The sequence below is a fragment of the Hordeum vulgare genome, chromosome 3H, assembly GCF_904849725.1.
Source record: "Hordeum vulgare subsp. vulgare chromosome 3H, MorexV3_pseudomolecules_assembly, whole genome shotgun sequence".
NCBI classification, from domain to species: Eukaryota; Viridiplantae; Streptophyta; class Magnoliopsida; order Poales; family Poaceae; genus Hordeum; species Hordeum vulgare.
Genome location: NC_058520.1, coordinates 593,658,532 through 593,680,942, shown reverse-complemented (window position 1 = coordinate 593,680,942; position 22,411 = coordinate 593,658,532).

The window sequence follows — 22,411 nt, the reverse complement described above, 5'->3', positions numbered from 1 at the left end:
AAAACAACAAACAGATCAGCCCACAAGATCCGCCAGGTTTTTTGCTCCCGCTAGAATCCAATCTTTTGCTACCTCTCTTATCTTGTGCATGACCACCACCGGCAGAGAGGATTTCTTGTTGAAGACTCTCTCATTTCTTTCCTTCCAGATTTCCCAGGTGATGAGCATGATAGCCGTTTTTAGACCTTTGGGAGAGGAAGAGGGCGACCTAGCTAAGGCCTGCCAGTAGTCCACCACCTTGGGGCGACCAGAGCCCATGCTAAGCAGTAATTCCGGGCAGGAGAGCCAGGATGCCGCCGCGGACCAGATCCTCTTGGAGTAACGGCATTCAAAGAGCATGTGTCTCGCCGTCTCAGGGGAGCACCGGCATAGCTGGCAGGAGGGCTGGTGTGGCCATCCACGTTTGGCCAGGCGATCCGCGGTCCAGAGGCGATTTTGGACGGCGAGCCAAGCGAAGAAGCGGCATTTGGGAGGCGCCCACGTTTTCCAGACAATCGAGCCGAAGGAGCAAGGCAGCGCGGTCATGAACTGCGCCTTATAGGCGGAGCTCGCAGAGTAGCATCCATTTGGGGAGAGGGTCCAGATGATGGAATCTTCTATATCTGGGGAGAGCTGGATATCTGAGATGAGATCCCATAGCTGGACGAACTGGCCAATGTGCTCTGCCGTGAAGGCCTCCACCGCAATATCCGCTACCCAGGTATGGTCAGTAAGGGCATCATGGACCGTTCGATTTTTCCTCCTCGAAGCTTTGAAGATCAGAGGTGCCATATCTTTCGGTGGCTTGCCGTCAAGCCATGAGGAAGACCAAAAGGAGGCCTTCTTGCCATCCCCGATAGTAACACGAGTCGCGGCGTTGAAGAGCTGTCTATCTGAGGCATCGTTAGGAGTTTCAAAACCTACCCAAGGTTTTTCAGGAGCCTTCCATTCGTCCCAAAGCCAGCGAAGTCTAAGGGCGCGGGAGAACCTTTCCAAATCTAGGATCCCCAATCCACCAAGCTCCTTAGGGCGGCAGACCTTCTGCCAGTTGACCTTGCATTTCCCACCGCTGACAGATTCCTTGCAGTCCCATAGCATACCGCGACAGATCTTGGCCATAGCCCCTAGGAAGCCTTTATCCACTTTGATAGCGGTCAGGAGGAAGATCGGCATGGAAGAAAGGACAGATTTCACATAAGTGCAACACCCCGCCCGATTTAGGAATCTTCCTTTCAGAGGGTTCAACCTTGACGCAGCTTTATCAATGTATGGCTGAAGGTCGGTCCTTCTGAGTCTACCAAGCGACAAGGGCAACCCCAAATACTTGAGAGGGAACTGGGTGATAGCCGCCGAGAAGTTTGCCAGAACTGCGGTGAGGTCAACATCGGAGCAGCGAATTGGGGCAATAGAGCTCTTAGCCACATTGGTCACCATGCCCGTAACCTCCCCGAAGCCTTGAAGAATATTTGCCAGGCAGGATATATCCTGCACCGAAGGGGCAATGAAGATGGCAGCATCATCAGCGTAAAGAGAGATCCGAGGATGTTGTGAACCTCCAGGACTTTCGCTCATCAGACCAGACGCAGTTGCTTTATCCAGAATTTGTTGCAGCGGGTCGATGGCGATATCGAAAAGCAGGGGGGATAGCGGGTCTCCTTGGCGAAGTCCTCGGCCGTGAGCAATGTCCTTACCGGGGATACCGTTAAGGATTACTCTAGACGTGGCCGAGGAGAAGAGGCTGGATAGCAGAGCACGCCATCTAGGAGGAAAGCCGAGACGGCGCAGAAGGTCGAGTAGATAGTCCCAGCGAACTGTGTCGAAAGCTTTGGCAATGTCCAGCTTTATGAGGAGAGCCGGAGTTTTGCTGCGATGGAGACTGCGAGCGGTGTTTCTGACATACATAAAGTTGTCATGTATGGTTCTTGTTTTGATGAAGGCACTTTGGCAGCGAGAAACAATAGCATCCATCTTCGGACCGAGCCGGCGAGCCATAGCTTTAGCGATAATCTTCGGGACCACGTGGATGAGGCTTATTGGCCTGAAATCCGTGATGGCTTCCGCACCGTCCTTCTTTGGAATGAGGACGATGTTAGCTGTGTTGAGGATGGCGAAATTAGAAGCTGACTGCTCGGAGAAAGAAGTGATGGCCCTCATGAGATCATCTTTGACAGTATCCCAGCATGATTGAAAGAAAGCAATGGAAAATCCATCGGGGCCGGGGGCCTTTTCTGAAGGCATATCATCGATCGCCTCCTTAATTTCCAACTCAGAGAAGGGGAGGTCGAGATCTTCCAAAGCATGGGTGCTAGGATCAACGACCATCCAATTGAAGTCTAGCTGCCGGAGGGGAGGGCGACCCAAGGTCTTGGAGAAGTGTTCGAGAATGACGTTCTCCTTATCTTCATGTGTTGCCAGCCAACCATCATTATGTTTGAGCCTTTGGATATGGTTCTTGCGTTTCCTCGAGTTAATCCGCAGATGAAAGAACTTTGTGTTGGCGTCTCCATCGCGAAGATAGTTGATTCTGGAGGCCTGACGTTTTCTAGAGCGTTCCAAGGCCACCAACCCTAGAATCCGTCTTTTAAGGCCAGCACGGAGGGCCCTCTCTTCCGTGGACAGGGGGCGAGAATCCTGGGCGACATCTAACTGGAGAATGACCTCCAGAGCCATGAGGAGCTGAAGCTTGCAGTTAGAGAAGAGACCCCTGCTCCAGGATCGCAAGCTGAGCGCGGTGGTCTTGAGCTTGTGGTTGATTACGTGCACCGGCTGAGTGTGAGAAGAGGGCGCTGACCATGCCTGTAGAACCGTCTCTTGGAAACCCGGCATTTTAGTCCAGAAGGTTTCAAAGCGGAAAGTCGCAGGTTTACGGGGCCCACTCTGGTTGGAAAGGAGGAGGGGGCAGTGGTCCGACAAGGATGACGAAAGAGCGTACAAGACATGGCTTTCGAAAGTCAAATCCCAGCTCGGGTTGCAAAAAGCGCGGTCCAGCCTCTCGAGAGTGGGGTTCTCCCTTTCATTGCTCCAGGTGAACTTCCTGTTCTGTAGTTTTATCTCCTTGAGATGGCAAGTATTCAGAGCACGCCTGAACTGGCCCATGAGACGAAGATTCAGCTTATCATTGTTCTTGTCTTCCGCTTGAAGGATGAGGTTAAAGTCACCAAGGATGAGCCATTTCTGATCGTTGTTGGGAGCAGTGGCGATGATTTCGGCAAGAAAAGCTCCTTTATCTGTGTCAACGCTAGGGCCATATACTGTGGTGAGGAGAAAAGAGGTGCTGCACTCACGGATGGTGATCTGGGCGGAGATCAAAAAGCTGCCAATGTGAACGTTTGTAACAGAGACTTGATCTTCATTCCAGAGAAGAAGAATACCACCTCGTGTGCCAACAGCTGGCTTGTGAGCGAATGATCTGAGCTTAAAACCACCAATGTAGGCCGCAGTTTGCTGATCTATGAAATCAAGTTTGGTCTCTTGAAGACACGCGATATGGCAGGGAGTGTCTGACAGAAAGGCGTGGACCGTGTCTTTGCGAGCTTGGTCGTTCAGGCCTCGAACGTTCCAGTCAGCCACGTTGAGGTTGGGACCGATCATCTTAGCAGCTCAGAAAAGAAAGCTAGATAGTAGATGAAAACGGGGGTGACATGCCCGCCCCCAAAGCTATTGCATAACATCAAGACTGAGACAAACATGCCAAAACTAGGGGCCATCGAACCACGAAACCATAACCTGGTCTCCATCTAAGCAAAGTCTTTCTGAAGGCTAGAATCAGCTCCACCCGCACCGCCCATGGCGATCAGCGCATTATCCGCATCCATGATGCTACGAACGTTCAGCTTAAAAAGCATAGCTAGACCTTCAATGGTCTTGTCTGGCAGCTGAGTCTTGAACTTGCTGATGTACTTCTCCCTAGCTTGAATCAGAGGCAAACCTTCGGCATCACAGCCCATTTTGTTGAGGAGCACTTGTATCGCCTTATCCATAGCGTGCATCACCGGCTTAGCACGAAGGCGCTCGCTGCGACGTGCCTCAGAAGGGGGCACAGCCACAGCTGGTCGAGGACGTGGTGTGATCGCAGCAGGCCGCGGGAGGAGCGGCACAGGCGGCCTGTCGAAGAGATCTTCCACCGAGCTCAAAATAGGCGTTTCGGCCGGCGCAGACTCGAGCTCCGTGGAAGGCGTCTCCATCTCCAGCAAGGTCGGGTCGGATGGGGCCTCGACCGCCTGGCCCAGCTGCCCGTTTGGCTCTTGCATATGAAGTGGCAGGAGCGCCACCTCATGCCCCAGAGCATCGGAAGCTACCTTCTCCATGTCGTCGTCCCAGACCTCCGGAACGTGGGGCTGGAGCAGAAGCGAGAGCGGCGACGCATGACAAGTGGGTGCAGCCATGGGACACTCCTCCACGGGGGCTTCATCTTCCCATGTACTCTGTGGGGCAGCCTCAACCGAGGGTGGCAGCGAAGCGAGCTTCAAAGAGCCCAGCTTCAGGACGTCAGGTATGCCTTTGATGGCCAGGGACCAGTCCCGGCACGGCTCCTGATGCGGCGAGGCGCGACCGAGCGAGGTCAGCATAGGCGAGTTCGGGGACGCTCCCAAAGCCCACTGTGCAGCCAGCAGCTGTCCCGGCGCGAAGACGGTGGGCGCCGCGGAGGGAGTGGTAGGCGTCATCGGCTGTAGAGGTTTCATGGTGGCGGAATGCAGCGCGGTCTCAGGAGCAGCAGAAACTGAATGCTGGAGCTGCACCAGGACGGAAGCCAGGGCTGGGGGCGTGGCTACAGCCCCGTAACTTTTATGATGAAGCCTTTAAAAAATTGGTTTGTAGATTAAATTTTTACTCTATGAAGTAGTATAGCACCACCAATATTTATTTATCTTATGTTGGACTTATAACTAGCAAACAAATGCTTTTGTAAACATCATCAAATATATGAATTCCATGAGATTAATACGGTTTGAGTATTATGTGTCACATAGATCTCATCCACATGCAGGACGATATATGCCATATACAAATGTGTTATAGATATATAATAATTTTTCAGTCCCAGTTCTTTTATATAAACATATCTATAATAGTACTTTTTCTACATCCTGCTAATAATCAATGAGAAACTGAGTGCTCTCCAATATAGTCTTGATTTAAGAAAATTTCATGTCCAAAATCCATCGTGCTTTCAAGGAAAAACCGACAACATATAGCACAATGAATGAACGGAACATGAATGAATTATCCTCTATTTTATAAGTTTTATCTCTTTATAGTTTCATCTTGGTTAGCAATCAATGATATGCAGTATTACTTTCTCTATTGTTAGTAGCATATTACCTTCTACCCTTTTTAGCATTTGCATCTAATGTTTATTATCTGCAATCCATAGACTATCCAAGATAACTGAACAAATATATATAACATTGTGAACTAATTTTGATGGTTTGAACATGATTTAAAAATACACACAGTGAAGCGTTGTCCTTGGGGTTCAAATTAATATATTACTTACTATTTCTATCATTTGCTATTCTATTGAAAAGTCATTTATTTACACTTTTCTCCCTTCTACCATAAGTCAACGTTTCACATTTGGTTTCAAATTAATTTAAGTATCTCGGTACTTAATAAGTCAACATTTCACATTTGGTTTGTGGATTTTTTTTCATGTGCTGAGTTTACTTATGAATCACATGCTCCTTTAAGATTATGAAATACATAAAGACATGGAATTGTATTTCCAAACTCTTTGGAGAAATTTTATTCCTTTTTGTTTTCACACTGCATGTTATTACATGTCCGCGATAGTAATATATGAATTGGCTATCCTAAAAAAGAATTAGAATGTGTATCATAAACTCAAAAAAGTTCTATTATTACATGCATAATATAAGTTTTCACATATTTATGTCAATATAGGGAGTACATATATATGAATTAGCTAGGCCGTGCAGCCGCATGGGTTCACGACTAGTCTATAATAATTCGACTTCCTACAAATTCTCACATTAATTAGAAAATTGGAGCCATTTATTTACTCAGACCGAATTATTACGGTGTAGATTACCCATGTAACTTTTTATTTTTTTGCATAAATCTCACATGATTTTTTTTTATAGTTGGATTCAATCTAGGAACCCAGGAAATCTTTTTTTCAGGGAACTCTCATAATCCTTAACGTACTCTACATGGCTTCCACTATTCAACGAAATCACTAGTTAGCAAATACACCTTCCAACGATTACTTACACCTTCACAGGTTGTGACAAGTGGCGCACTGCATGCGTGCCACTTGTCGCAACCTGGAATTTCTCCCTTTTTTCGTAGATCCGTATTTCCAAATCGTTTTATCTCCTAAACCGTGCGTTCAAATCTCGAACCGTTTTCACCGTTGGCTTTCTCGCGTCGAGATCTTCAAAACTATATCCCATGTTGATAGGTTTTGACGAACTTTTTTATGGAAAAACCGGAAGAAAAATACAGATGGAAAAACCGTGCCTCAAGCGATAGAAAACAACATAAAACACGGTTTTTTCCCTTTCCGAGAGGCACGGGTCGTGCCTCTCGCGAAGGCAAAACCGTGCCTCTCGCGGAAGCAAAACCGTGCCTGTCGTGGAAAAAAAGAGAGAGCAGAAAATGCCTTTTTCCCCCTTTTCGGGAGAGGCACGGGCGTGCCTCTCGCAAAGGCAAAATCGTTCCTTTCACGGAAGAAAAACCGTGCCTCTCAAAAAAAAATGTGTTTTTCCCTTTCAGGAGAGGCACGGGCGTGCCTCTCCCGCAGGCAAAACTGTGCCTTTCGCGGAAGCAAAACCGCGCCTCTCGTAAAAAAAATAGAAAACACGTTTTTTTCCTTTCCGAAAGGCACGGGTGTGCCGCTCGTGAAGGCAAAACCGGGCCTTTCGTGAAAGCAAAACCGGGCCTCTCACAAAAAAATGAAAACGCGTTTTTTCCTTTCCGAGAGACATGGTCGTGCCTCTCGCGAAGGCAAAACCGTGTCTTTCATGAAAGCAAAACCGTGCCTCTCGCAAAAAATTAAAACGCGGTTTTTTCCTTTCCAAGAGGCACGGCCGTGCCTCTCGCGAAGGCAAAATCATGCCTCTTGCTGAAGCAAAACCATGACTCTCGCAAAAATACAGAAAACGAGTTTTTTCGCGTAAAAACAAGTAAACGCGTTTTTTCACAAGAAAAATTGATCCAAAAGTTACGAAAGACCGGTGAAATAACATAACGTCAAAAAAAATTGGCCTTAGGTACACATCAATGTTGTTGCCGGGTTGCTTAGGGCCTTGGATGATCATTGCCATCATAATGAACTTCTGATACGTCCATTTTGTATCATGCTTTTATGTTGATATTTATCGCTTTATGGGCTATTATTACACATTAAGGTACAATATTTATGCCTTTTCTCTCTTATTTTATAAGTCTTACATGAAGAGGGAGAATGCCGGCAGCTGGAATTCCGGTCTGAAAAAGGAGCAAGTTTGAGATACCTATTCTGCACAACTCCAAAAGCCGTGAAAATCAACGAGGAATTATTTTGGATTTTATAAAAAATACTGGGCGGAAGAAGTATTGGAGGGGAGCCACCAGGAGGACACAAGCCTGCCAGGCGCGGCCTAACCCCCTGGCCGCGCATGGGTGTCTTGTGGGCCCCCTGTTACCCCTTCGACTCCCATCTTATGCTATAAGGAGGGTTTCGTCCCAGAAAAAACAGAAGAAGGCTTTCGGGAAGAGACGCCGCCGCCACGAGGCAGAACTTGAGCAGAACCAATCTAGAGCTCCAGCAGGACCGTCCTGTCGGGGAAACTTCCCTCCCGGAGGGGGAAATCGTCGCCATCGTCATCACCAACACTCCTCTCATCGGTGGGGACTCATCTCCATCAACATCTTCATCTGCGCCATCTCATCTCCAAACCCTAGTTCATCTCTTGTAACCAATCTCCGTCTCGCGACTCTGATTGGTACTTGTAAGGTTGCTAGTAGTGTTAATTACTCTTTGTAGTTGATGCTAGTTGGATTACTCGGTGGAAGATCAGATCTCTAATGCTATTCAATACCTCTCTGGTCATGAACATAATTATGCTTTGTGAGTAGTCACTTTTATTCCTGAGGACATGGGATAAGTCTTGCTATAAGTAGTCATGTGAATTTGGTATTCGTTCGATATTTTGATGCGTTGTATGTTGTTTTTCCTCTAGTGGTGTTATGTGAACGTCGACTACATAACACTTCACCATTATTTGGGCCTCGAGGAAGGCATTGGGAAGTAATAAGTAGATGATGGGTTGCTAGAGTGACAGAAGGTTAAACCCTAGTTTATGCGTTGCTTCGTAAGGGGCTGATTTGGATCCACTAGTTTAATGCTATGGTTAGACTTTGTCTTAATTCTTCTTTCGTAGTTGCGGATGCTTGCGAGAGGGGTTAATAATAAGTGGGATGTTTGTCCAAGTAAGGGCAGTACCCAAGCACCGGTCCACCCACATATCAAACTATCAAAGTAGCGAACACGAATCATATGAACTTGATGAAAACTAGCTTGACAGAAATTCCCATGTGTCCTCGGGAGCGCTTGACCTCCTATAAGAGTTTGTCCAGGCTTGACCTTTGCTACAAAAGGGATTGGGCCACTTTGCTTCACCTTTGTTACTATTGTTACTTGCTACTTGCTACATGCTACGAATTATCTTATCACACAACTATCTATTACCGATAATTTCAGTGCTTGCAGAGAATACCTTGTTGAAAACCACGTGTCAGTTCCTTCTGCTCCTCGTTGGGTTCGACACTCTTAATTATTGAAAGGACTACGATAGATCCCCTACACTTGTGGGTCATCAAGACTCTTTTTTGGCGCTGTTGCCGGGGAGTGAAGCGCCTTTGGTAAGTGGAATTTGGTAAGGAAACATTTATATAGTGTGCTGAAATTTATTGTCACTTGTCACTATGGAAACTAACCCTTTGAGGAGCTTGTTCGGGGTATCTTCACCTCGAACGGAAGCACAAGGAGTTTCTCCTCAACCTGCTGCACCTACTGAAAATATTTGTTATGAAATTCCTTCGGTTATGCTAGAGAAATTGTTGGCTAATTCTTTTACAAGAGATGGAACATCACATCCCGACTTGCATCTAATCTATGTAGATGAAGTTTGTGGTTTATTTAAGCTTGCAGGTTTGCCCGAGGATGAGGTCAAGAAGAAGGTCTTTCCCTTATCTTTGAGGGATAAAGCATTGACATGGTATAGGCTATGTGATGATATTGGACCATGGAAATACAAGCGATTGAAATTGGAATTTCATCAAAAGTTTTATCCTATGCATTTGGTACATCGTGATCGGAATTATATCTATAATTTTTGGCCTCGTGATAGAGAAAGTATCGCTCAAGCTTGGGGGAGGCTTAATTCAATGTTATATTCATGCCCCAACCACGAGCTCTCGAGAGAAATTATTATTCAGAACTTTTATGCTCGGCTTTCTCATGATAATCGCACCGTGCTTGACACTTCTTGTAATGGTTCTTTTATGAAGAGAGATATTGACTTCAAATGGAATTTATTGGAAATACTTAAACGCAACTCTGAATATTGGGAGTTTGATGAAGGTAAGGAGTCAGGTATGAATCTTAAGTTCGATTGTGTTATATCCTTTGTTGAAACAAGTACTTTTTGTGATTTTAGCGCTAAACATGGAGTTGACTCCGAGATATTAGGTTCATTATGTGAATCATTTGTTTCTCATATTAATCTCCCTAAAGAGAAGTGGTTTAAATACCATCCTCCCTTATAAGTCAATGTGGTTAAACCCAATCCAGTTGAAGAGAAAGTCATTGCTTATAATGATCCTATTGTTCCTCGTGCTTACATTGAGAAACCACCTTTCCCTATTAGAATAAAGGATCATTCTAAAGCTTCAACTGTGATAGGTAGGGGCTACATTAGAACACCTACACCCCCTGAGAAAATTAGAGTTGAACCTAGCATTGCTATTATCAAAGATCTCCTATCCGACAATGTTGATGGCCATGATATTCACTTCTGTGAAGATGCTGCTAGAATTGCTAAACCTCATGCTAGAGACAAACATAGGCATGTTGTTGGCACGCGTGTTGTTTCTGTTAAGATAGGGGATCATTGTTATCATGGTTTATGTGACGTGGGTGCTAGTGTTAGTGCAATACCTCAATCTTTATACGATGAAATTAAAGACGAGATTGCACCTATTGAGATGGAACCTATTAATGTCACTATTCAGCTTGCCAATAGAGATACTATCTACCCTTGGGAATTGTTAGATATGTTGAAGTCTTGTGTGGTAAAACTAAGTATCCTGCTGATTTTCTCGTTCTTGCTACCACACAAGATAGCTTTTGTCCCATCATATTTGGCAGACCTTTCCTCAGTACTGCCAATGCTCATATTGAATGTGAGAAGCAAACTATCACTGTTGGCTTTGAAGGTGTGTCACATGAGTTCAATTTCTCCAAGTTTGGTAGACAACCTCATGAAAAATAATTGTCTAGTAAGGATGAAATTATTGCCCTAGCTTCTATTGATGTGCCTTCTACTGATCCTTTAGAGCAATACTTGCTTGAGCATGAAAATGATATGCATATGGATGAAAGGAACGAGATAGATAGACTTATCTTTGAACAACATCCTATCCTTAAGAATAACTTGCATGTTGAGCTGCTTGGAGATCCACCCCCACCAAAGGGTGATCCTGTGTTTGAGCTTAAACAGTTACCTGATACTCTTAAGTATGCTTATCTTGATGAAAAAGAGATATATCCTGTTGCTACTTCTCAAACAACAGCGTCAGAAATTGACACGTTGACGGAGATTGGGCTTGCGTTGGTTTTTCCCTTGAAGAGGAAAGGGTGATGCAGCACAGGAGCAGTAAGTATTTCCCTCAGTTTGAGAACCAAGGTATCGATCCAGAAGGAGGGTCTCGTCAAGTCCAGAGTACATGTGCAAACATTAACAAGCTTGCACCCAACGCTTCAAAGGGGTTGTCAATCCCTTCAAGATTGTTTGCAAAGTGAGATCTGAAGGCGGAAAGTGCAACGAAGTAAAAAAGTATAAGGCTGAAAATATGGTGTGGAGTAGACCCTGGGGGCCATAGTGTTCAACAGAGGCTTCTCTCAAAATAGCAAGTATTACGGTGCGTGAACAAATTACTGTCGAGCAATTGATAGAACCACGCAAAGTCATGACGATATCTGAGGCAATGATCTAGCATATAGGCATCTCGTCCGAGACAAGTAGACCGATAATTTCTGCATCTACTACTATTACTCCACAAATCGACCGCTATCCAGCATGCATCTAGTGTATTGAGTTCATGACGAACAGTGTAACGCTTTAAGCAAGAAGACATGATGTAGAGGGATAATCTCAAACCAATGATGAAACCCCCATCTTTTTACCCTTGATGGCAACAACACGATACGTGCCTCGCTACCCCTTCTGTCACTGGGTGAGGTCACCGCACGGTATGAACCCAAAACCAAGCACTTCTCCCATTGCAGGAATCATAGATATAGTTGGCCAGACAAAACCCACAACTCAAAGAGAATTACAAAGATATGAAATCATGCATAATAGAGATCAGAAGAAACTCAAATAAGATTCATAGATAATCTGATAATAAATCCACAATTCATCGGATCTCGACAAACACACCGCAAAAGAAGATTACATCGGATAGATCTCCATGAAGATCATGGAGAACTTTGTATAGAAGATCCAAGAGACAGAAGAAGCCATCTAGTTACTAGCTATGGACCCGTAGGTCTATGGTGAACTACTCACGCATCATCGGAGAGGTCATGGTGTTGATGGAGAAGCCTTCCGTGTCCGAATCCCCCCTCCGGCAGGGCACCAGGACGTGCCCCAGATGGGATCTTGCGGAGGCAGAAGCTTGCGGCGGCGGAAAAGTGATTACGATGCTTCCCTGATTTTTTGGGAATATTTGGGAACATATAGGCGCAAGATCTAGGTCAGGGGACCTCCAGGGGGCCCACAAGCCTGCATGGCGCCCCCTGGCCGCGGGGTGCGGGCTTGTGGGGCCCCTGGAGCTCTTCTGGCATGGCTCCCAAGTCCACCGATCTTCTTCTGTTCCAGAAAAAATCTTTTCGGGGATTTTCTTCCGTTTGGACTCCGTTTCAAAATATCCTCTAAAAGGGGTCAAAAACTTGAAAAAAATAGGAACTGGCACTTGGCACTGAATTAATAAGTTAGTCCCAGAAAATAAATAAAAGGCATGCAAAACATCCAAAGTTTGACAAGATAATAGCATGAAACCATCAAAAATTATAGATACCTTGGAGATGTATCAAGCATCCCCAAGCTTAACACCTGCTCGTCCTCGAGTAGGGAAGTGATAAAGAATGAATTTTTGATGTGGAATGCTACCTAGCATAGTTGTCCTTTGCAACTTCTTTCACGTGGCATGAATATTCAGATCCATAAGATTCAAAACAATAGTTTGCTATTGACATGAAAACAGTAATACTTAAAGCAAACTAGCAAACTAATCATGAACTTCCGAAATAACAAGGCCAAAGAAAGTTATCCCTACAAAATCATATAGTCTAGCTATGCTCCATCATCCTCACACAACTAATGTAAATCATGCACAAATCCGGAATTGGCCAAGTAATTGTTTTCGCACTCTTACTTTCTCAAACTTTTTATAACTATCACACAATACATGAGCGCGAGCCATGTATATAGCACTATAGGTGGAATAGAGTGTGGTGGTGGTTGTGAGACAAAAAAGGAGGAGATGCTCACATTGACTCGGCGTATCAATAGGCTATGGAGATGCACATTAATAGATATCAATATGAATGAGTAGGGATTGCCATACAAGAGATGCACTAGAGCTATAGGTATGTGAAAGCTCGAAAGAAAAACTAGTGGGTGTGCATCCAACTTGCTTGCTCACGAAGACCTAGGGCAATTTTGAGGAAGCCCATCATTGGAATATACAAGACAAGTTATATAAAAGATTCCCACTAGCATATGGTAGTGACAAAGCAAGAAGCTCTCAATCATGAAGAACATGGTGCTAACATGAAGCACAAGTGTGGAAAAAGATAGTAGCATTGTCCCTTCTCTCCTTTTCTCTCATTTCTCCTTTTTTGGGGGGCTCTTAGGCCTCTCTTTGTCTTTTTCTTTTTTTTGTTTTTGGGCTCTTTGGCCTCTTCTTTTTCCTCACATGGGACAGTGCTCTAATAATGATGATCATCACACATTTATTTACTCACAGCTCGAAGATCACAATGATGATGACTCCATAGGAAATGCCTCCGACAGTGTACCGGGATGCGCAACGATCTAGTATGATCATGCAATGGCAATATGAGAGTGACGGCACAAGTCATGAGACGGAACGGTGGTAGTTGCATGGCAATATATCTCGGACTGGCTATGAAAATGCCATAGTAGGTAGGTATGGTGGCTGTTTTGAGGAAGGAATATGGTGGGTTTGTGCACCGGCGAGAATTGCGCGGCGCTAGAGAGGCTAGCAATGGTGGAAGGTGAAAGTGCATCTATACCATGGACTCAACATTAGTCATAAAGAACTCACATACTTGTTGCAAAAGTTTTTATTAGTAATCGAAACAAAGTGCTAAACGCATACTCCAAGGGGAAGGGTTGGTAGGTGTAAACCATCGCGCGATCCCGACCTCAACACAAATGATAACAATCAATAGATCAATTATGCTCCGACTTCCTAACATAGCGGTTCACCATACGTGCATGCTACGGGAATCATTAACTTCAACACAAGTATTTCTAGATTCACAACACCCTGCTAACATAGCTTTTAATATTACCGAATTCATGTCTCAAAACTAATTGAGAGGAATCGAAACTTTTCTTTCTACTCAATACACATGAATATGGAGGTTTTGGCATCCTCTTTGGGTACCTAGCACATGGGACTACTTTCATAGCATAAGCCAACTACCAAATCACGCACCGTCGTGCTATAAAGATATAAGTGAAGCACGAGAGCAAAAGTATATAGCTCAAAAGATATAAGTGAAGCACAATGAGCATCCTAGAAAAATCACGATGAGTGCATGTCTCTCTCTCTCAAAAAGGTGTGCAGCAAGGATGATTGTTAAACAACAAAAAGAAAATACTCCTATGGTACAAGACGCTCCAAGCAAAACACATATCATGTGGTGAATAAAAATATAGCTCCAAGTAATGTTACCGATGGATTGAAGACGAAAGAGGGGATGCCTTCCTGGGGCATCCCCAAGCTTAGGCTTTTTGGTGTCCTTGAATTTGGCTTGGGACGCCTTGGGCATCGCCAAGCTTATGCTCTTTCCACTCCTTATCTCTTTGTCCATGAGAATGTCACCCAAAACTTGAAAACTTCACAACACAAAACTTAAACAGAAACTTGTGATAACATTAGTACAAGAAAACAAACTACCACTTCTTTTGGTACTGTAGCAAACTTGAATTCCATCTATATTGATGATGGGCTACTGTATTCTCACTTTTCCATGGCTAGTACCCCCCGATACTAACCATAGTTTCATCAAAACAAGCAACCAACTCAACAAAAACAGAATCTGTCAAAAACATACCAGTCTGTAGCAATCTGTATACTTCGTATACTTCTGGTACCTCACAAAATCTGAAAACTTACGACGGTCTAGGGAAAAATCATATCAATCAGCAGCAAAAAGAATCAACTCCAAAGCTCTTTCTGAATAAAAATTAAAAACCATCTCGTGAGCGAAAAGTTTCTATCTTTTTCCAGCAGGATCAAACAAGCATTACCAAGAGTAATCATAAAGGTTTTGCTTGGCTCAAACACAAAAAGAAACAAAAAACACAACCACAACAGAATTATGAAAGTGTGGATGCAACAAAACAGAAATAAAAAGATAAATTCCTTGGGTTGCCTCCCAACAAGCGCTATTGTTTAACGCCCTTAGCTAGGCATAGAAGCGATAGAATCACGTATCGTCGTCTTTGATGCTCAAACCATAAGTAGCCCTCATCATGGATTCATAAGGCAATCTTTTTTTCTTTCTAGGAAAGTGTTCCATGCCCTTCCTTAAAGGAAATTGAAATCTAATATTCCCTTCCTTCATATCGATGATAGCACCAATAGTCCTTAGGAAAGGTCTACCAAGAATAATAAGGCATGTAGGATTGCAATCAATGTCAAGCACAATGAAATCCACGGGTACATAGTTCCTATTTGCAATAATAAGAACATCATTGATCCTTCCCATGGGTTTCTTGATAGTAGAATCAGCAAGATGCAAATTAAGAGAACACTCTTCAATCTCATTAAAACCCAGAATAACACATAAAGACTTTGGAATCGCAGAAACACTAGGACCCAAATCACACAAGGCATTGCATTCATAGTTTTTGATTTTGATTTTGATGGTAGGTTCCCACTCATCATGAAGCTTTCTTGGGATAGAGACTTCCAATTCAAGTTTCTATTCAAGAGCTTTTATCATAGCTTCGACGATATGATCGGTAAAGGCTTTGTTTTGGCTATAAGCGTGTGGAGAGTTCAACATGGATTGCATCAAAGAAATGCATTCAATCAAGGAGCAACTATCATAATTGAATTCCTTGAAATCCACGGTAGTAATTTCATTACTACTCAATGTTTTAACGTCTTCTACTCCACTTTTAATGCTTTTAGCATCAAGATAGATGGACTCCGAATCATTGGGGAACTTTTCAACCAAAGTGGATTCATATCCAGCCCCATAATCATTAGGTTTCACACAAGAAAACAAAGATTCAATGGGCGTCACACCAGGCATTTTAAGATCGTCGTGATTCTCATCACGAGTTTCGGGTTTAGCAGCCATTTTATTGACTAAAGTAGCTTGCTTATCGGAAATCTGGCCCACTAGCTTTTCAAGACAAACAAACTAGGAATTCAGTGCAAGGAATTCTTTGGCCATATCATCAACTTCTCTACTCATAAAAGCCAGAAAAGAATTTTGCTTCTTCAGCTCTCTACGGAAGTAACTATTATATTCAAACTGTGTAGAGATGAAGCCTTTAACACTAGTTTCAATCTCCTCTAACTTCGCAAAGTGAGCATCAAAATCCCTTAGTGGAGCCATTTGGGCTTTAGCAGGCAAGCAAGCGCACAAGCAAACACAAAGCGGGCGAGAAAAAGGGCGAACGAAAAGGCGAACGAAAAAGGCAAACGAAAAAGGAAAATTGGTGAAGTGGGGGAGAGGAAAACGAGAGGGAACTGGCAAACAAAGTAAATGCACGAGATGAGTTTGCGACATCTACTTGGACGAGTTCTTGACTTGATATTCCTCCCTGGCAACGGCGCCAGAAATCCTTCTGCTACTTCTCAAACAACAGCACCAGAAATTGACACGTTGACGGAGATTGGGCTTGCGTTGGTTTTTCCGTTGCAGAGGAAAGGGTGATGCAGCACAGGAGCAGTAAGTATTTCCCTCAGTTTGAGAACCAAGGCATCGATCCAGAAGGATGGTCTCGTCAAGTCCAGAGTCCCTGCGCAAACACAAACAAGCTTGCACCCAACGCTTCAAAGGGGTTGTCAATCCCTTCAAGATTGTTTCCAAAGTGAGATTTGAAGGCGGAAAGTGCAATGAAGTAAAAAAGTGTAAGGCTGAAAATATGGTGTGGAGTAGACCCTAGGGGCCATAGTGTTCACTAAAGGCTTCTCTCAAAATAGCAAGTATTATGGTGGGTAAACAAATTACTGTCGAGCAATTGATAGAACCGCGCAAAGTCATGACGATATCTAAGGCAATGATCTAGCATATAGGCATCACGTCCGAGACAAGTGGACTGATACTTTCTGCATCTACTACTATTACTCCACACATCCACCGCTATCCAGCATGCATCTAGTGTATAGAGTTCATGATGAACAGAGTAACGCTTTAAGCAAGATGACATGATGTAGAGGGATAATCTCAAACCAATGATGAAAACCCCATCTTTTTACCCTTGATGCCAACAACACGATACGTGCCTCGCTACCCCTTCTGTCACTTGGTGAGGTCACCGCACAGTATGAACCCAAAACCAAGCACTTCTCCCATTGCAAGAATCATAGATCTAGTTGGCCACACAAAACCCACAACTCAAAGAGAATTACAAGGATATGAAAACATGCATAAGAGAGATCAGAAGAAACTCAAATAAGATTCATAGATAATCTGATCATAAATCAACAATTCATAAGATCTCGACAAACACACCGCAAAAGAAGATTACATCGCATAGATCTCCATGAAGATCATGGAGAACTTTGTATTGAAGATCCAAGAGAGAGAAGAAGACATCTAGTTACTAGCTATGGACCCGTAGGTCTATGGTGAACTACTCACGCATCATCAGAGAGGTCATGGTGTTGATGGAGACGCCTTCCGTGTATGAATCCCCCCTCCGGCAGGGCACCAGGACGTGTCCCAGATGGGATCTTGCGGAGACAGAAGGTTGCGGCGGCGGAAAAGTGATTACGATGCTCCCGTGATTTTTTGGGAATATTTGGGAATATATAGGCGCAAGATTTAGGTCAGGGGACCTCCAGGGGGCCCACAAGCCTGCATAGCACCCCCCCTTGGTCGCGGGGTGGGGGCTTGTGGGGCCCCTCGGGCTCTTCTGGCTTGGCTCCCAAGTCCCCCGATCTTCTTCCGTTCCAGAAAAATTCTTTTCGGGGATTTTCTTCCGTTTGGACTCCGTTTCAAAATCTCCTCTGAAAGGGGTCAAAAACATGGAAAAACCAGGAACTGGCACTTAGCCCTGAATTAATAAGTTAGTCCCAGAAAATAAATAAAAGGCATGCAAAACATTCTTCAAAAAAACATTCAAAGTTTGACAAGATAATAGCATGAAACCATCAAAAATTATAGATACGTTGGAGACGTATCGCCTGTTATTATTAGTGCCAGCCTTTCAGAGCATGAAGAAAAGAAATTATTGAAAACTCTGAGGAAGCACCGTGCTGCTATTGGATATACTCTTGATGATCTTAAGGGCATTAGTCTCACACTATGCCAGCACAAAATTAAAACCTATCCTGATTCCAAACCAGTTGCCGATCATCAACGAAGATTAAATCCTAAGATGAAAGAGGTAGTAAGAAAAGAAATACTAAAACTCCTGGAAGCAGGTATTATCTATCCTGTTGCTCATAGTGATTGGGTAAGTCCGGTGCATTGCGTCCCTAAGAAGGGAGGTATTACCGTTGTCCCTAATGATAAAGATGAATTGATCCCACAGAGGATTATTACTGGCTATAGGATGGTGATTGATATTAGGAAATTGAATAAAGCCACTAGGAAAGATCATTACCCGTTGCCTTTTATTGACCGAATGCTAGAAAGATTTTCTAAACACACACACTTCTGCTTTCTAGATGGTTATTCTGGTTTCTCCCAAATACCTGTTGCACAATCTGATCAGGAGAAAACCACTTTTACATGCCCTTTCAGTATCGTTGCTTACAGATGTATGCCTTTTGGCTTATGTAATGCACCTGCTACCTTTCAAAGATGTATGATGGCTATATTCTCTGATTTTTGTGAAAAGATTGTTGAGGTTTTCATGGATGATTTCTCCGTTTACGGGTCTTCTTTTGATGATTGCCTCAGCAACCTTGATCGAGTTTTGCAGAGATGTAAAGATATCAAGGTTGTCTTGAATTGGGAGAAGTGCCACTTTATGGTTAATGAAGGCATCGTCTTAGAACATAAAATTTTTGAAAGAGGTATTGAAGTCGATAAGGCTAAGGTTTATGTGATCAAGAAAATGCCATGCCCTACAGACATTAAAGGTATAAGAAGTTTCCTTGGTCATGCTGGTTTCTATAGAAGGTTCATTAAGGAATTTTGTAAGATTTCTAGGCCTCTTACCAATCTCTAAGGATATTCATTTTGTTTTTGACGATGATTGTGAGGAAGCCTTCGAAATACTTAAGAAGGCTTTGATAACTCACCTATTATTCAACCACCTGATTGGAACTTACCTTTTGAAATTATGTGTGATGCTAGTGACTATGATGTTGGTGCTGTTCTAGGACAAAGAGTTGATAAGAAGTTGAATGTTATTCACTATGCTAGTAAAACTCTAGACAGTGCCCAAAGAAACTATGCTACTACTCAAAAGGAATTTTTAGCAGTCGTGTTTGCATGTGAAAAGTTCAGATCTTACATTGTTGATTCCAAGGTTACTATTCACACTGATCATGCTGCTATTAAGTATCTCATGGAAAAGAAAGATGCTAAACCTAGACTTATCAGATGGGTTCTCTTGCTACAGGAATTTGATTTGCATGTTGTTGATAGGAAGGGTGCTGAGAACCCTGTAGCAGATACCTTGTCTAGGTTGGAGAATGTTCTTGATGACCCACAACCTATTGATGATAGCTTTCCTGATGAGCAATTGAATGTCATCAATGCTTCACGTAGTACATCGTGGTATGCTGATTATGCAAACTATATTGTTGCCAAATATATACCACCTAGTATCACATACCAACGAAACAAGAAATTCTTCTTTGATTTGAGATATTACTTTTGGGATGATCCTCACCTTTATAAAGAAGGAGTAGATGGTGTTATTAGACGTTGTGTACTTGAGCATGAACAGGGACAGATCCTACAGAAGTGTCACTCCGAGGCTTACGGAGGACACCATCCGGGAGATAAAACCGCGCACTAGGTATTGCAATCCGGTTTCTATTGGCCTACTCTCTTCAAGGATGCCCGTAAGTTTGTCTTGTCTTGTGATGAATGTCAAAGAATAGGTAATATCAGTAAACGTCAGGAAATGCCTATGAATTATTCACTTGTCATTGAACCATTTGATGTTTGGGGTTTTGATTATATGGGACCTTTTCCAAAGTCCAACGGGTATACTCATATCCTAGTTGTTGTTGATTAGTTACTAAGTTGGTAGAAGCTATCCCAACTAGTAGTGTTGATCACAACACCTCTATTAGGATGCTTAAAGAAGTTATTTTCCCTAGATTTGGAGTCCCTAGATATTTAATGACTGATGGTGGTTCACATTTTATTCATGCTGCTTTCCGTAAAACGCTTGCTAAGTATGATGTCAACCATAGAATTGTATCTCCCTATCATCCTCAGTCCAGTGGTCAAGTAGAGCTAAGTAATAGAGAGATTAAACTAATTCTGCAAAAGACTGTTAATAGGTCTAGAAAGAATTGGTCTAAGAAGCTTGATGATGCACTGTGGGCTTATAGAACTGCTTATAAGAATCCCATGGGCATGTCTCCGTACAAAATGGTTTACGGTAAAGCATGTCATTTACCTCTTGAGCTAGAGCATAAGGCTTATTGGGCAATCAAAGAGCTCAACTTTGATTTCAAACTTGCTAGTGAGAAGAGGTTATTTGATATTAGCTCACTTGATGAATGGAGAACTCAGGCATATGAAAATGCCAAGTTGTTCAAAGAAAAAGTTATGAGGTGGCATGATAAAAGGATACAAAAACGTGAGTTCAATGTAGGTGATTATGTCTTTCTATACAATTCGCGTTTAAGGTTTTTTGCAGGCAAGCTTCTCTCTAAATGGGAAGGTCCTTACATTGTTGAGGAAGTATATCGTTCCGGTGCCATCAAGATCAACAACATGGAAGGTAATTTTCCGAGAGTGGTAAGTGGGCAAAGAATCAAGCATTATATCTCAGGTACTCCCATAAATGTCGAAAGCAATGTTATTAATACCATAACTCTGGAGGAGTACATAAGGGATATTTATCAGCCTGTTACGGACTCCAAAAACGAATAGGTATGTGATTCGGTAAGTAAACCGACTCCAAAACTTTTCCAGTAGCAATTTTTCTCCGTTTTGGAATTTTTAGAAAAATAGAAAATTTAAAGTAGCCCGGAAAGCGCACGAGGAGGCGACAAGCCTGCCAGGCGCGGCCTACCCCCTGGCCACGCCTGGGTGGCTTGTGGGCACCTCGTGTGCCTCCCGGACTCCATTTTCTTGCGGAGTACTCCTTTTGGTCGGGAAAAAATCATTATATATTCTCCCAAAAGGTCTGACCCTCGCATCGCGCAAATATCCTCTGTTTTCGTTTCGAGCCTGTTTTTGCCGTAGATTTAGATCAAGGATGTCATCTCAGGAATGTGTCGGGGAGAACGATCTCCCTCAAGTCTATGAAGAAGTAAATGCTGATCTGAAAAAAATGAAGGTCATGGAGGCCAAGGAAAGGCTACTTGAAGAAACTAAGGGCAAAACTAAGGAGGAGAATCCGGCGTTGGACGAAGGGCAATCTGTGCTCAACAAGGAAGAAACAGAGGACGAGGATTTTCTTCAACCCTATCTCCACCTTTTACCTCCATCCTTGATCGAACTCTTGAGGTTATGTGAAACAACTCCTGTTCGTAATACTTATCTCACCGGTGAAGTTTTTTTGCTACAGAACCATATCACAGAACTCCAAGGTATAAATCAAAGATTGATGGCCCTCTTGGAATCAAAAGACAGGACAACTCCACCACCATCACCTTCAAAGGAAGACAACTAAGCACGGGTATGGGCGCTCCTCTTGGCTTGTGCAAAGCTTGGGGGATTTGCCCCGGTATCGTATCACCACACATCTTTTGCCTTTACCGTTTTTCTTAGTTTGATCCTTTTTGGTTTTATCTTTCTCTAATAGAATGAAGTTCTTAGTGTTCTAGGTTTGAGTTTTGCTTTGTGTTACCCCCAATGTATTCGAGCTCGTGAGTCATATAAATAAGAGTGTTTTAGTTAAGGGCCTTGCCTCATGCCATGATCTAAAGAAAATAATGATAAAAGAACAAAAGCATTAAAGATCATGTAATGATTGATACGTCTCCAACGTATCTATAATTTTTTATGGTTTCATGCTATTATCTTGTCAAACTTTGGATGTTTTGTATGCCTTTTATATCTTTTTTGGGACTAACTTATTAACTCAGTGCCAAGTGCCAGTTCCTGTTTTTCCGTGTTTTTGACCCTTTTCAGAGGAGGATTTTAAACAGGGTCCAAATGGAATAAAACTTCCGAAAAGATTTTTTCCGGAACAGAAGATACGCAGAAAGCTTGGGAACCAAGGCAAGGGGTCCCGGGGGAGGCCACAAGCCCTCATGGCGCGGCCAGGGGGGCCGCGCCTCCCAGGCTTGTGGGCTCCCTGGGCCTCCCCTGCCCTAGCTCCTTCGCCTATAAATTCCCTAAAATTCCAGAAAAAACCAGGAGATCCACGAAAACACTTTTCCGCCGCCGCAAGCTTCTATCTCCGCAAGATCCCATCTGGGGCACGTTCTGGTGCCCTGTCGGAGGGGGGATTCGGATACGGAGGGCTTCTTCATCAACACCATGACCTCTTCAATGATGCGTGAGTAGTTCACCATAGACGTACAGGTCCATAGCTAGTAGCTAGATGGCTTTTTCTCTCTC